Raw genomic sequence first — 15,131 nt, 5'->3', positions numbered from 1 at the left:
AAAAAGAAGAAAAAGAAAAAAAAGTCTGGTGTGGTTACATTCAAACTTCTTTTTGGACAAAATTTCTCTCCTTAGTTCAAAACTCTCTGTGGAGATAATTAAACTGAACTAGAATTGTAAATGGAACTAGGTAAATAACTTGACAGAATTAATGCATTGGGTTGTTTCTGGCTTTTCACTTCTCTTACAAATTCTTCTGGGAATAGACTGATTGTTTTCCTCAGACATTTAAATGTGTCTGTTCAGAATCTTCAAGGAAATTTAATGCATTCATCATAAGTTCAGTGGACAGATTTTCAGGTTTTTGTTGTATACTTGAAAACATTGCGTATTTATATTTTTCAAATGAAACAACATGGTTGCTTCATTCATGTTTCCACTGTTTCCTGCAAATACAAGCAGGTATAGAGCAGTGGGGGTTGGTCTCCTCCTGGGTGACAAGAGATAGCACTCAAGCTGTGCCGGGGCAGTTTACATTGGATATTGGGGAAAACTTTTTCACTGCAAGGGTTGTCAGACACTGGAATAAGGTGCCCAGGACCGTGGTCAAGCTGCCATTCCTGGAGGGGTTTAAAAGATGTGTGGATGTGGCACTTGGGGACATGGTTTAGAAGTGGGCTCGGCAGGGCTGGGGGAATGCTTGGACTCTGGTTTCAGTTGGAAAAGACCTCTGAGATCATATTCTGTGAAATACGTTTTTATCTTCTGGATCACTCAGGCCCTGACACTGTGAAGTGCATGTGGACTGAAATCCCTTGGCTGTAATTATAAATGACGTAGCACAGAGCAGGGAACAATTCACGGGACAGTGGGATGTCTCAAGAAGAGGTTTAGGGTCAATTTGGAGACAGTTCTTAATAAAGCTTCCTAATTTTTCATTGTCTGTAAATTAATAAAATAATGGTCAATCAAGAGGTATTTTTATATATCTAAATATTTTGGCTGTTTGAAAATTAAACTTATTCTTTAATTTTGTATTCCAGTGCCAGCAAGAGATCTGCTGTGGTGCTCCTAAATGATAAATTGATAAAAGTCCTAATAGTAGAAACGCAACAGGAAAAAACCAAAATGAATTAACTTGCCAAGACATGGCTAACATCATTGAGTTTATATATGTTTCATTAAAGCAAGGCTTGACAGCTTTATGAGGAAACAGTGGGGTTTGCAGTGTATGAAGAACCTGTAATACTGCCAAGGCTGATCAGGTCCTGTGCCATACAGGCTATTTAATAGACAAATATTTGTACAATGAAAATGTCATTTTAAACGACTGGTTTAACAATCCCTTAAGCTTTTAAATGATCTGCAAAGACTGGAAATTTTACCCTGGTGGTAAGATCTAGTGGAACATTAGATAGATAAAGGAAATTTTTTAAAACTGGGTTCCTAAATTAGGGCTTTTTTGGATGACTTCTGCTGCTGTTGCTCACCATGTCTCTGCCATGTTTGTTGGGGGACAAAGCTGGTGTTGACTTGATGTCTGTTCTCTCTTGTTGCTGATCCAATTTGTTTCCTACATGCATGTTCAGTTTGTAAGTTGCTAACTTAGATCCACCTTTGTGCTTAGACTGTGTGTCTAAATATCTTCATGTACAAACTTGACTGAAAAAAGAGTAATAGCAATGGGTAAAATCAAAGCTATTTTTCATAGGTTAGTTGTTGTTTTTTTTCTCATTGCCACCTGCCATGTGAAGAACACTAAGCTTGTATTTGTTCAGTGAGGAGCTAGTGAGTCCATCAGGACATGTCTGTGAGTTGATCAGCTATTTGTGATGATCAGAATGATGCAAGGATGACTCTTGCAATGTATACATCCCACTGCAACCTCTTATCCTGGGTGATTTGGTGTGAAGAACCATGGCTATGAATATGTGCCTTCCAACTCAGAATATTCTGTGATCTGACTGTAGCAGTTAAAGGAGGCTAACAAGGAAATCTAGCTCCATTTGACTGCATTTTAAAAAGCTGAAATCAGTTTCAGATTCCCTCTTGTTCTAGCTGCTGTATAAAGCACAGCTTCAATTTTCCTTAACAGAACTGGGACTGAGACCTTTCATTTCTTTCTTCCTCTTTTTCATCTTTACTTCTATGATCCATGACCTTATCCTTCTTTTTGCCTTTCTTCTCCACAAAAGTCAGTGTCCAGTTTGATCTTGGAAAGAAAGAGAGATCACAACACAAGGCACAGTGCTTATTTGAGAATGCAGATCTGAAAAGGCTGATAGGTGAACCAGAGCAATAGAGAAGCAAAACCAAACATTCCAAGAAAGAAAAGTTTAAAGACATGACAAACAGGAAAAACACACACACACACACAAAGATAAATACAGCACATATTTTCCTCTCTTATACATGTATTTAACAAATAAGTTAAAACATAACAGGAAATTTAGTAAATATTACAAATATAATGAGCATAAAACAGTTACAGAAATAATAGCTAAGCTACCCAGTATCTGATTAAAAATAGTATTTCAGTAGATGTATGTTTCCTTTAGACTGTGTATTAAAAAACCCCTAAATTTCATAAATTCTCAAAACGAAATTTACATATGACAAAGCAATATTTGGAAGTGTGACTGATTGGATTCAGGGACAGATGTCTTCCATAGCATTTTAACTCTAATTGCAGCACAGCAATGTGTCAAGACTGGGCAAAGAATTTACTGGGGTGAGAAGCAGGAAGGAAAAAAAGTCCTGAAAATTGCATTAATGGCAACAGCAGGCAGGTGGCAATAACCAAATAGCTTTAATTGTCCAAGGAGCTCATGGGAATCAATTTGCTGTGATTATTACCCACATGGTGTAAGGAAGAAATAGCAAATTAAATAGAATGACATAAATGGTAGTAAACTATACCATAGGATTCCCATAGTGAGCTTGCAGCAGTTTTGTCCTCAAGGACACGCTGTTTTAGGTAATTTTCTCCTGGAGAAAACAGTGTAGATGCCAGTCAGACAGTGAAACACAGTTATTATTAGTGCACACATGCAGCCTGACTTGGTAAACCAGATGTGTTTCAGTTTTGGGTAGACTGCAAGACTTACATACCCACAGGGTATAGAATCGATTTCTCCCTCAGAACTATCTTGACAATATTTAGTAGCTTATGTTGAAAAAGAGTGTTGCTATTAACTTCACTTCTTGTCTACACAAAGGCACACTGGGAGACACCTTGAGCACTTATCTCAGACTTGCTTAACTTTGCAGACTGATAGCTTTTGTATGGTAGAAAATTATTGGCCTTAAAAAAAAATCTATCTAAAATTTAACTGAGACTTACTCAGATTTTGAGAGAAGGCTCATTCAGAGCAGCTGGTATTCAGCCAACTTATTTTATTCACAGAGGCCTTTGGCAATGCATATTCAAGCTTTTGGCTTGACGGTTTACATGAGAGGGATTTACCTGACTAAACACAGCCATTGGAGATGCCTTAAACTCTCTCATCTGGGCACAGTCATCTTCCAGGCCTGCAGTTCTGTCTGTCACACCTGCAGAAGAGGTGGCTCACACTGAGGTGTTTGAAATGGCACTGGAGTCCCCTGACTGGGCAGCTGAATGGTGTCTCAGCCTTGCACATCCATGTGCTGCATGGATGCCCCGGTCAATGCACTGTTGTTGCCTGCAGCAGGCTGGGGATGAATCTCCCAAAGCATTTGCTGTTGTTGTTCTGTCTGTGTAAAGAGATGTCCTTTGATAAAGGAGGGGCTGACTTGCCAGAGCAAAAAGTGAAGTATTTGCTGGGAAGAGAAATTGTGGGGTTTGAATTCCTGGTCTGAGTCAGGCAGGCTGGGTTTGAACCAGGATCTTCCACATCCTCAGGAAGTGCCTTAATGATTAGGTCCTCAGCTAATCACAGGCCCTCAGTTAATTCGTGCCAGACCTTAATTATTTGAAAGCAATGTGCTTCTGCAGAGAAGCTTTGATTTTTAAAGAAATGACATTTCTAGAGTAAAAAATCATTTTCAGTGGAAGAATCCTAACTAATTAGGACATTGATTGGTGTGGGTCTCAGACAGGATATTTATTCCCCCTTCTTTCAAAGGGGAGTATTCAGGAAACAAGAACAGAGTTTTGTCTTTGAAAGAAATGAATATTGATGACTGATCTCTGCTTCTCAAAAGAGAAAGTTATTTTAAAATAGTTAGGAATGGTTGGGATGTCCAACTAGAAATTCCCATGCTGCATGATCAGGCTAATTCCACAAGTGAGCTTTGGGTGCTCAGCTGTGTCGGGTGCCAGGCACACCGATTCCAAATCATCACTTGTTTGCTGCTTTCTCTCCCTGCACTTCCCCACATTTTCACAGGGTAATAACTGGATGTATTCTAGGTAGCATCTGTACAGCAACCTTCATAGAGCAACCTTCAGCAAGAGGACTCAAATGATGATACAAAATCTGCACAGGCAATTTGAAAGTAATCCTAATTTATATCTGGGAAGCATTAATTGGGATCTGTACAGTACACATATTATTTTGTTTTTCTGACAAGATTTAGCAGACAAACTAAAGAGCATACCCTTAACTAATCTTTAGAGAAATGGGATCAATTCATAGATCTGGCTCAGCATATAGATTTTGAAAAACTTCCTTTAAAGTCTGCACTCAGAGCATATTCAGACATTTTAAATGTATAATGCAGTTTTGATTTATGGCACAATTAACTTTAAAAAATGCCCAGCAGTTCAGAAAATAAATTTCATATACCAAATATCTCCAGTAGTTAATGTAACTCTCATCCCTCCCCCTTTCTTTTTATAGAAAAGCAAAACAAAATTTAAAAAACACTTTCCTTTCTTTGATTCAATACCCTTTAGAATCATTACAACAAGCTAAACAAGTCCACTGATGAGCATTCTCTTAGGAAACCTTTACATTTGTTTCATGCACAACATAAACAATTCTTCAGTGCAGCTACCACCTCTGGCAATGCTACAGCATTCTTTAATAAGCAATAATATCGGATTTACAGAATATACAGTAAAGAATTTAGAAAGGAAGTGCTTGGATCACATGGAAATTCCCTTATTGTATATACCTTAGCAATTGTACAAATTGTGACAGATTCCTACTTACAAGCAGCAAGTGATATCTTACTATATGCTAATAACAATTAAGGCAAAAATAGCCTTTTCTGAGTTTGTGTCTAGAAATACCTTGTGTTGTGATAGAAAAATTACAATTTGGGATTGAATTAAGTTCTTTGTGTTTTCACAATTGCTTGTTCTGTAAAGAGTACAGAATTTAGGGGATGATTATTGAAATTAGATGTATGTACATTGAGTGGATGTGTTTGTATACATGTGTTTGATATCCCGATTATCACAATAACAGCCCAAAATCACTTTTCATTGATAAAAATTTCTTGTAAAATCCTTTTAAGATATTTTGCACTTAGTATTGTCATGGCTGTTGTGGGAACAACCTTTGGGAAATTGGTTAATTCCTTTAAAACTGCTTATATTTTTAAAAACAAGCTTAAGCAGCCTTAAATAAAAGTAAACTGCAGCTGATGACAGCAATAATTATTTTGTGCTGTGCTATTTATTTAAATAAATACTGTCATTGGCAGCACTCTATTTTTAAATCTATATTTGAACGTCATGATTCTGTTCAGGGAAAGGCAAATTTAACTATGTAGCATTTAGCAATCAATTATGGAGTGTCTCGTGTAATAAATATAGCATGTAATGGTGCTGTTTATGCTGGTAAAACATTTATGCTTTATATATGTGTATATAAAATCATAACAGTAATCATGTGAATATAAATCAAAAGTAAAGCAGTGCTAAGCATGAGGGATAGATGCAATTCAGACAAGGACCTTTTGGTAAAGTAGTGTAGAAAACATGATCTGAGATAATTAAAAATGTGCATTCTTAGGAAATAATAAGAAATACATCTTATATGAACTAAGACTCATTGCTGTGCACAAACCAGTGGGGATGGATTTGCTTGGTAATGTTGACATGGAATTGGTTCATCCAGCTGGGCTGTGTGCAGGTACAGCTCAGTGACAGCTGAGCAGCGTGGCACATAAATCACACTCTGTGTGTGACATGATGGGAGGAATGTCCAGCCTCAGCCCTCTAATCCTGACACAACCAGATCCAGGGATATTTAGTGCCTAATTAAAGAGCCCAACTGGCTGCTCGGTGCTGTTGGACACACTGTCAGTCAGCGCAGTGGTGCAGGGGGCCTGAGAGAATTCAGTCTTCAGAACATGGATGTTGAGTGTTAAATTAATTCATTACTTTTCACAAATGCAATTTTGTTCATAAATGGTAAGGAGAAAAATAAGAAATGTCAAGTCCTGACAAGGCTGCTCAAGAAATTTTCATGTTTACATCTTTATTTGCTTCTTTCAGCAAAACAGCTGGAAATGCTTGGAAGAAAATTAGGCATAGTTAACTCTTAATTATTGTGTTTATATACTAACAAAAAACCTTTTCCTGTCATTTGTTCATCATATATCTCAGATGGCTCTTGAAGAATTAAACATGCTCATAAGAAAGTGCTGCTTGTAGCTGGAACTTCGATGTGGACCATCTTTGATCTGAATAAAATCACACTTAGGAACTGTTAGTCTCAGTATGACTGGAATGTGGATTTATCGTTTATATTTATCCTAAGAAGAGGCATGACAGAAGGAAGACGTGTTTGGATTCAGAAATAGAGCCCTCTAATGAGATGGAAAGGTGTGCTCTACTTTTTAAGCCTGTTTGCTTGAGGTATGTGTTTCTTCAAACCCACAAGCTGAAAATGTGTCACCTAAAAAATATTGCACCCTGGATGCTGGAAGTCTGGCAAGCAGTGCCTGAAGTAAATTGAGACTCCTAATTCTTTCCAGTACATACAGATAGCAATAATTTTCATTCTGTAAAAGGCATGGTAGCCTACAGCTCTAGGACCTAAGCCTGATATCATTGATATCTGGTGCAACTTTGAAAAATATTCTACTAAGAAATCCATTCTGGAGGGAAGAATGGTAATGTTGAACACCTTGTTTCACACCCATGCTTACATCTTTGGAGGTTTTTTGCTAATAAAAATGCTTACAAGATTTTTATTTCATAGGAAATAACACATTCATGTTTATTATTTCAAGAAAGTAAAAATAATAATTACCTTTTCCTATGATCATTTCCACTACAGTTTGCTGAGATAAATAGGGAGCTTTGACAGTGAGCATCTAGAATGACTCTAGATCTTTTTAAAGACTGAGTCTTCAAAAAAAAAAAATAGGGGCTCTGTAATTCTTACTTGTTATTTTTAATGCATGTTGAAATAACAAAAGGAAATAAATACAATAAATACAGAAATTACAATGCAAATTTTTTCCCCAAAATCTCAGCAGGCTTTTGAAATAACATGGTCACAGACACTCAAAAATTCACATTGTATATGTCATACATACATATGTACAAATCCTGCACTTGTTCTCTTTTTTGATAGCACTGAATATTTATCTCGAGGAAATCATTGACTAATTGGGAAAACTTCCAAAATATCTTGCAAGGTATGTTTGAGTTATTTGGTTTTTTGTCTTTTTTTTTCCCTTTGGTAATTATGAACAGAAAATTAGCTCAACCTAACAATCTGAGTTGGTTCAGAAGAAAGCAAAACTTTAATATCTAGATAAGATAAATATTTAATTACAGTAATAATAATAGTAGATAGAAGCATAAAAGTTGTTTAAATTTAAGAATTTTGAAATGTTGTTATATCTTTTATGTTTATATTTTTCTCATTTTTGCTGCATGCAGCAGTGAGCAGCAGAAATGGATGGATTTTGCTTGTGCCTGGGCTGGTGTTTGTTATATCAGCTCTAAAACATTTCCACAGAGCAACCTGAGATCTAGTATAATTTTAATATAAATGCATTATAGGAATTGAAGGGCACTTACAGATCTCAATTACTTCTGGGAACTGAGGGTAAAACCAGTCCAACTCCAAGTCCTTTGAAGCTGAAGGCAGACGAAAGAGATTTATAGCAAAACATTTTTATTTTATTTGTAGTAATGCATGTTTGAATTCTACTTAGCTGTAGTAGTGGTTTAGAATTTGGAAACCAGTAGCTAGGTAGAGGAAAGAAACACAAATTATTGCCCAGGGATAAGAGAGCAGAAAGAGTTCATCTATTTGATATTTTCTTTGGCAGCAGTAAAGGACAAAACCATTTAATAAAGAAAATTATTTTACTATAAGAAACAAAGTTTTATTCTGTTGCACATAGAAAAACTGTGCTGAGTTGAGAGTTGTTTGCTTGTGCTACCAATGTTCTGCTGTGTACTGAGCATAAAAGATGGTAAAAATATGTTTCTAATATTTTTATTTTTTAGTATCTTTATAATAATTGAAATTTTTATATGTTTCTCTACTCCTATTATTAAATTCCAGAACTACTTATGAGCAAGAATTAGACAAAGGTACTTCACCTAAAGTGTAAAAGCTTTCCAATGTTACTAATGATGAAATAACAGAAGATGAAATAATAAAGGGGAAATGCATGTTACAGATTTGCCAATGCTCTTTTCAGTGTTGTTACTGGCAAAAGAATTTGCATTGCTACATCTAATAGACTATTTGGGAAGTAAATTATTTGACAAATACCTTAATATTTTATGGGAACACTTATGTGTCTGTGAAGCACTGCAAGGAAATCACCTGTGATGTTTTCCAATGCCAGTACCCATCTCTGCCAGATGAAGGGAGCAGGTGACGGTTGATGTGTATAACTGATAGTGCAATTAACAGTAACCACTTTATTGTGCTGTAAAAGCCATGTATATCCTTTCAGGATATGCTCCCCGAGGTTTTAAAACCTGTTTGTATGAGAAATATGCATTTCCTGTAAGAACGGTTAAAATGTCACTTCTTTACAATCCTGAAACCTTCATGGTTGGAAACAAACACACTGAAACCCATGGGGAGGCTGGCAACATTTAATCTCTGGAGGGAAAGGCTCCCATTTCTAGCTCTGCAGAGTGACATAATATTGCTTTTTAAACCCAGCACTCAATCTTTCGGGTTCAGCATTTGGGTCCAAAGCAGCCTGGGGAGAGAGAGGCTGGAGCAGAGATGTTGGTGAGGAGGAGAAAACCTGTTAGAGTGACAAAATAAATGTGTCTTGCAGGTCTCAGATGTTTGACATGTTCAAAATACTTCTAGCAGAAATGGATTATTAGGTAGAATGCAAAGTCAGAAGTGTCTGGTAAGTACAATTCAATGTCTGCCTCTGATTTTTATTGCAGGGGTGGAATTTCCATGTAGTTCTTGTCAGAGGACTGTGATAGTGCAGGGAGCTGTCTGCACTATCAGCTGAGAGTGTTTCTGCTGGGAATGCCCAGAGGACCTGGGGACAGGACAGTGCTCTGTCCTGGACTGGGGCTGGAAATGCTCCAGCATCCCTGGGTAAGATCCTGTAAGGTGATGTGGTGCTTTGTGCTGGGTTACTGTGCAGCTGCCCAAAGAGTCAGGGTAGGAAGAATAGCCTCAAACTCAAGCATGAAACCTGTTCTGTGTTGCTGACTTTGTGCATTAATGTCCTTTTCTGCTTCTACACCTGTGCTTATTTCTACCCCTTCCTTGATTGTGCCAGTGTCAGATGTCCTTTGATATTCACATTGCTGTTTCAAAGCTTACTATGTACACCAAGTTATTAAAATAGAATGTTGGATTAAAATTTAGGTTTTTTAAAAATTAAATGATAAATATGATGCCAAATGAAACAATGTATTTAATGTCTAATCAAACAAAACATTTCCTTTGATATTACTTTTGCTATTCACTGTGGTGAAAATATGCTTCAAAGGAAAACCCAAATAATGTTGGCAACACAATATTTTAAAATTTTTTAAATTGTTTTTGGCTTATCTAACAAGCCCCAAAGTACTAATTATCCAGCACCAGCCTTCTGTTTACTATCTGATGCCAGGGTTTTGTCCCTTTTTAAAAACTTAATTTAAAATAAATACAGCAAAGAAGAACAAATAGACTGTCTCATACATGAAGGGGGGGTTATGATTCTTTGACTTGCTTGGGGAAAAAAAAAAGACAAATCTTTGCCACTTGCTCTGGCCTTGCAGCCTTTGTGAGTTATGGATCTTTCATAACCAGGGAATGAACTTAGCACTCACCCTTCACGGGTGAAACAGCCTATTCATATTCAGGAACGGGTAGCAAACAATTATAGATGGATTTAAAGAGATGCCAAGATTATAGTCTGGAAATATCAATTATTATAAACTGGTTTAATTTTTTCCTCCCCCTCTGTATTTCATAGACAGGATCTAGCAGTGACAACTGGAAACTTAATACTGACTGGAGTGCTGGAATCATTAACAGAAATAGCACTACTTTTAAAATAAACTTTAAAAGAAATAGAAGTTCCTAAATTCTTCCCTAAGATGAAGCAGACAATAGTTATAGTGCATTTCAGCTGCATTTCAACTCTGAATATGAACACATTTTGTAGGACTACAGTCTGTGCAAGGTGCCTTGGAGTGGCTGTCTGTGGCTGAGAGGGAAATAAGATGTTTTATGGTATCTGAATTGCCCTGGGCTTTACTGGCACTGCAGGTTGTGCTTCTCTGTATTCTCTGCTCTGTTCCTAAATTTGTGGGAACTTGAGGATGGTGAGACAAAGGTAGCGCTCTACAGCTGATCATGAAAACATGATATCCCATCCATCGTGTTGTGCCACTGACAGCAGCAGTGTCCTCTTCAAGCTCCATTTTCCCCAAGAACTCCTTCTGAGGGGACAACTCTCCCTGATCAGGATTCTTCCTGGGCAAATGAGAAGCAGAGAATACAGCCTGGGTTCCCCTGAGTCAGCTTCAGGCCCCTGAGTCCTGCTCACAGTCTCTGGAGAGAGATAAATACTCTGCTCCTTTTGCTGATTAGGATCCTAACTTAGATGTCTCTATTAGCTGTCTACAATCACTAGGAATGAATCTCCTCATATGAAATTTGTCATCTTAAATTCAAATATAAAGAAGGATGGCCTGAAAGTAGAATTTTTAGCTGGGGCTAATTAAAATTCAAATGGCACCTGCATGGAGTAGATTAGAGTCAACCTGTCATCTTTCTCAAGTGCTCACATAAGAGAACATCATTACTAGGGCACCAAGTAAAATAGCCTGAGGCTTCTTTAGGATACATTTTTCAGAAATGCTGTGTAAGAATGAGAACAGATGGAAGCGAGTGGATGTGAGCTGTGTGAGGCACCAGGAACAATGGAACTGCTGCCTCCAGAGAAGGGAAAGCAAAGGACAACAGTCTGGGAATGGAAAGAAAAGTTGTCAGGATCTAAAATGGTGGCAAAGTTTTTTCTGTCAGGATGTGAAAAGGCATACCTGGAATAGTGCTATCCCATTTTTGCTAATTTACAGGTAATACATTCTGCAAATGACATTCTGCTATACATTAGTAGTAAAAAACATACTTTTTTTTTCTGCTCCACTTCCTCTTCCTCACTATGGGATTAAAAATACTAAGAGGAGGATCAGAAGAAGAAAGATGAGGAGCTGTTGCTTGACTCTTTAACCCTGTCTGAAAACCCCATGGTGCAATGACTATTCTTGCAAAAAACCACAAACTGGTTTCTGGCAACACAGGGTGGATAACAACCCCACAAAAGTGAATTCTCCCCAAATATCCAGTTGTACTAGCAGGAAAGTAAATCCATTTGTTTCAGTGGTGCAATACTTCCACTACAGAAGAACATTTTGACTACTGGAGCTTTCTAGACCTGAGGTTTGTCTGATTCTCAGCAGGGAAGGAAGCCTAAAGGGCTTCTTTCAGCAGTTGTTCACTTGAAGCTTTGAAAGAGCAGCTGGCAGGTCCATGAGCTTCTTGATGACTGTTTTGCTTGATATTTCAAGGGGTAACTTTTGTGTACTAGAAAGCTTTTGGTTTGCTTTATGATTTAGCCTTTTATGTCCTGTTGAAACAAGAGTATACATCTCCTGTGTGTCTTGTGTTTGCAAGTGGATGCATATATTTGTATTTACACCAATCCATGTGGGTACATTTGCAAGTATGCATAAATTATATATATACACACACACTTATCTGCGTATGTTTTTATGTACCATATTTGTCCTATCTATAGGTACATCTATATCGATCTATTTTATTTTTCTTTTCAATTCCCTTCTCTGCTTTCTGCATCCTGGAGCAGACCACCTACAAATGTGTTTGGAATGGCTTTCAGTCAGTCACCACTGCAGCACAAGGTGGTGGAAGTGCACTCTTATTAATGGCTTTAAACCACTGTCTTTGTTATGCTCCTGGGCCTAATTCTTGGCAACAGCAAATTGCTGAAACTCTGCTAAAATTGTTCCATTGACTTTCCTGGAGCATTTTACCTGCTCTGAGTGTTGGCCTTGTGAGAGTTGGCACGGACCAGCAGCTGGGACAGCTCCAAGCCCACGGCTCAAACACAGACAGTGAATGTATTTCTGTCACCTCGCTGGGTGGGGGATCCCAGAGCAGCACCCAGGCAGGGGAGATGGAGAGAGACACACCAAGGTTCTAGAGGCACCATTTCACTTGGCCATGCTGGAGGTCACTGCTCTTCACACTGGTTTAGCAAGGGTCACTCCCAGCTGCAAGGATGCTGAGTCTATTTTAAAATCCTCACTTCCAATCTTCTGCTTTTAACACATCCCTCCCAACAGGCTAAAAGGCTTGAGGCTGTAAGGATGGACTAGAACATAGAAAAATCCGCAGGGAGTGTCTGGTCACTGAAACAGCAGAAGGGTTTTTTTTGTTCCTTTCTTCTCCTTTTTCAGACATTACTGAGTGAAGATCTCAAAGCAGGTTCCATGCATGTACCTTTTCCCCGTGCTATATGGAAATGCTGTCACAAAAATCAGGTGAGCCTCTTCCAGCCAGCACTTCTGGGGGCACTTCAGAAATAGCAGGGGAATAGGAGATACAGTTCAGTCACTATAGCAGAAAAATTCAGTGTTTGATTTTCTCCTGAAAAAAGACAAGGAATCCAGGAGAACTGGCTTCCTGCAAATGACATAAAGCAAATGATATTTCATTCTCTCCTGGGAATGACTGTAAGCTTGTTCGTACTTGGTGAGCTTCAACCAAAGGTGGCACTAGGGGATCACAAGTAAGTCTTTAAATACACCACTGTGCTCTTCATTCTCTTCCTGTCATTGTGTTCTCAACTCCTTCCCCTCTGGATTTTTCAGGTGATCTTTTCTAAAAATGGACAAGTCTTCTCACTGACACTGGCTGGAATACTGAGGTAGGAATGGGGAGGAGGATGAAAAGCTGATGGTAATCTCCCATCTTTTAATACTGAAGGAAAATCTACGTATTATCTGTGTATCTATGCAGGATGGTGTTAACTCCGTAAGAAATGTGGATTGAATTCCAGTTTTAAAAATCCATCAGGAATTAGATCTGTTCAGAAACATTAATTTCTCATTCTCTACCTCATATCTGCCAAACTCTAAATCCCCCAGTCCTCTTGTGTTCCATCTCCATGGGTATTGTTGAGACCTTGGAAAACATTTCATTTTCACTGGTGGACTTTGACAGCTGACCATGCCTGCATCTTTGGAAAGTTCCTTCAGATCCTTTATGCTTACCTGTCTTTCAGCTGGGACAGAACTGTGGGAACAAGGTATAGGCTACTGCTGCAAACACTTGTGGGAGCTGCTAAACTTCTAATCTTCCTGTAAAATTCACCTGGCAATGGAATGTGATGCTGCAGTCTGCTTAAATAGATTGTGTTTCCTGTGGGGTTGTAAGGAAGTCACTCCTGTTTCTGTTCCAGTTCCCTGTCTGAGCAATAAATCTTCCTCCTCCATGAGCTGCTGGGACAGTAAATCAATTCTCTTACATGCTGCAGATCTGGATGACATATACATTTCCAGATATTTCTTTTATTCTACTCCAAATTCTTGTGGGATTGTCATCTTCTGCTGTTAGGCAGAGCCTGTTGCTGCTGCTTGCCCAGTGAAGGTTTTAAAGGAAAAGGGGCTGAGCAAAAGACCCAAACTGTTTCAGATCAGCACACCTGGCCTCTCAGGTCCCTGGATTTTAATGCTTTTCCTGACACAGATCTGAATGAAGCCATTCACCTTTACTTTTTACTGCAGTTTAGTACTTCAGGATAATACAGCTGATATTTCAAAAGGACCACTGAAATCAAGGGATCTTGGACACTGAGGGGCTGTTGCAGAGCTCAATGGAGAAATATTTGTGTCTTTTGATGAGTAAAGTTGATCCAGAATAACCTAGCCTAAAAGCAAAAGAGAGGGAATTTCCTCTACCTATGTATTCTAAAAAACATAGGTGAAGTACTACTAATTTTAATCCGTATTAGATGTGTGTTACAGACTAGCACCATATTAAAAAACTGACAAATTAGATTGAATCAAGAATGTCTGATTAAACTGTATAAAATCACCTTCATGTATGTCACTCTTTCAGTGCTGTCCCTCTCCTTTTGGTTTCACTTCTGTCCTTGAATGTAAGGTCACAGCTAAGGTGAGTGCTAGCATCAGAGCACAGCAGTGTACCATGGTCCAGCAGAGAGGTGAGGGCAAAGATTTATTAATGGCTCGGTGTGTCATCTTGAGCTTTGACAAATACTTCTTTTGAGCTGCATTTCATTGTGCAACTACACAAAAATGCATCATTAAATTTTTAAAAAGTGAAAGGTTTTTTCCAGCCTAATGTGGTGTTTGCTTCCAGCCTCTTCCTGGGGCTCTGCTCACTACAGTACCTGTTTCTGTGAAGAATTCATAGGCACGAAGGGTTAATATATTGCAAATGAAGTGGTGACTGCATTTATTAAGAAATACATCACATTGTTTCTGTGTCCACAGTAGGGTTCTAGAGCTACTTTTGCATTGCAAAACCTTCCTGAAACGTGGGCAGTGTGAGCGGAGTTTCTGACAGACTGGGTATGACATTGTGGGGTAAAACGCCAGCTCTCCCAACCAGAGAGGGGGAGCATGGAAAATTTGGGTCCCCTCCCCTCTCTGCACAACTCTTTATTTGTTTAAGGAATTTGTGTGGTATGTGTGAACAATCCAAGTGAAGCTCTGCCCCCTGCCATGTGCTAATGACACAGTTTAAATCGCTCCCATATGCTGA

At 38.4% G+C, this 15,131-nt stretch overlaps 1 long non-coding RNA gene across 1 annotated transcript in view; it reads left to right on the top strand.

The window, feature by feature from the left end:
• LOC135278999 (uncharacterized) overlaps positions 1-15,131 on the top strand; it is a 238,335-nt gene that overhangs the window by 187,226 nt on the left and 35,978 nt on the right. The window contains exons 10-14 of the long non-coding RNA XR_010346368.1: positions 6,482-6,733; positions 7,458-7,521; positions 9,139-9,216; positions 12,800-12,883; positions 13,214-13,269. This is a non-coding gene — a long non-coding RNA (uncharacterized LOC135278999). The remainder of the gene's footprint in view (positions 1-6,481; positions 6,734-7,457; positions 7,522-9,138; positions 9,217-12,799; positions 12,884-13,213; positions 13,270-15,131) is intronic.

Source organism: Passer domesticus, chromosome 11 (genome assembly GCF_036417665.1).
Source record: "Passer domesticus isolate bPasDom1 chromosome 11, bPasDom1.hap1, whole genome shotgun sequence".
In the NCBI taxonomy this organism is placed as follows: domain Eukaryota; kingdom Metazoa; phylum Chordata; class Aves; order Passeriformes; family Passeridae; genus Passer; species Passer domesticus.
This window is presented reverse-complemented; position numbering and strand designations above follow the sequence as displayed.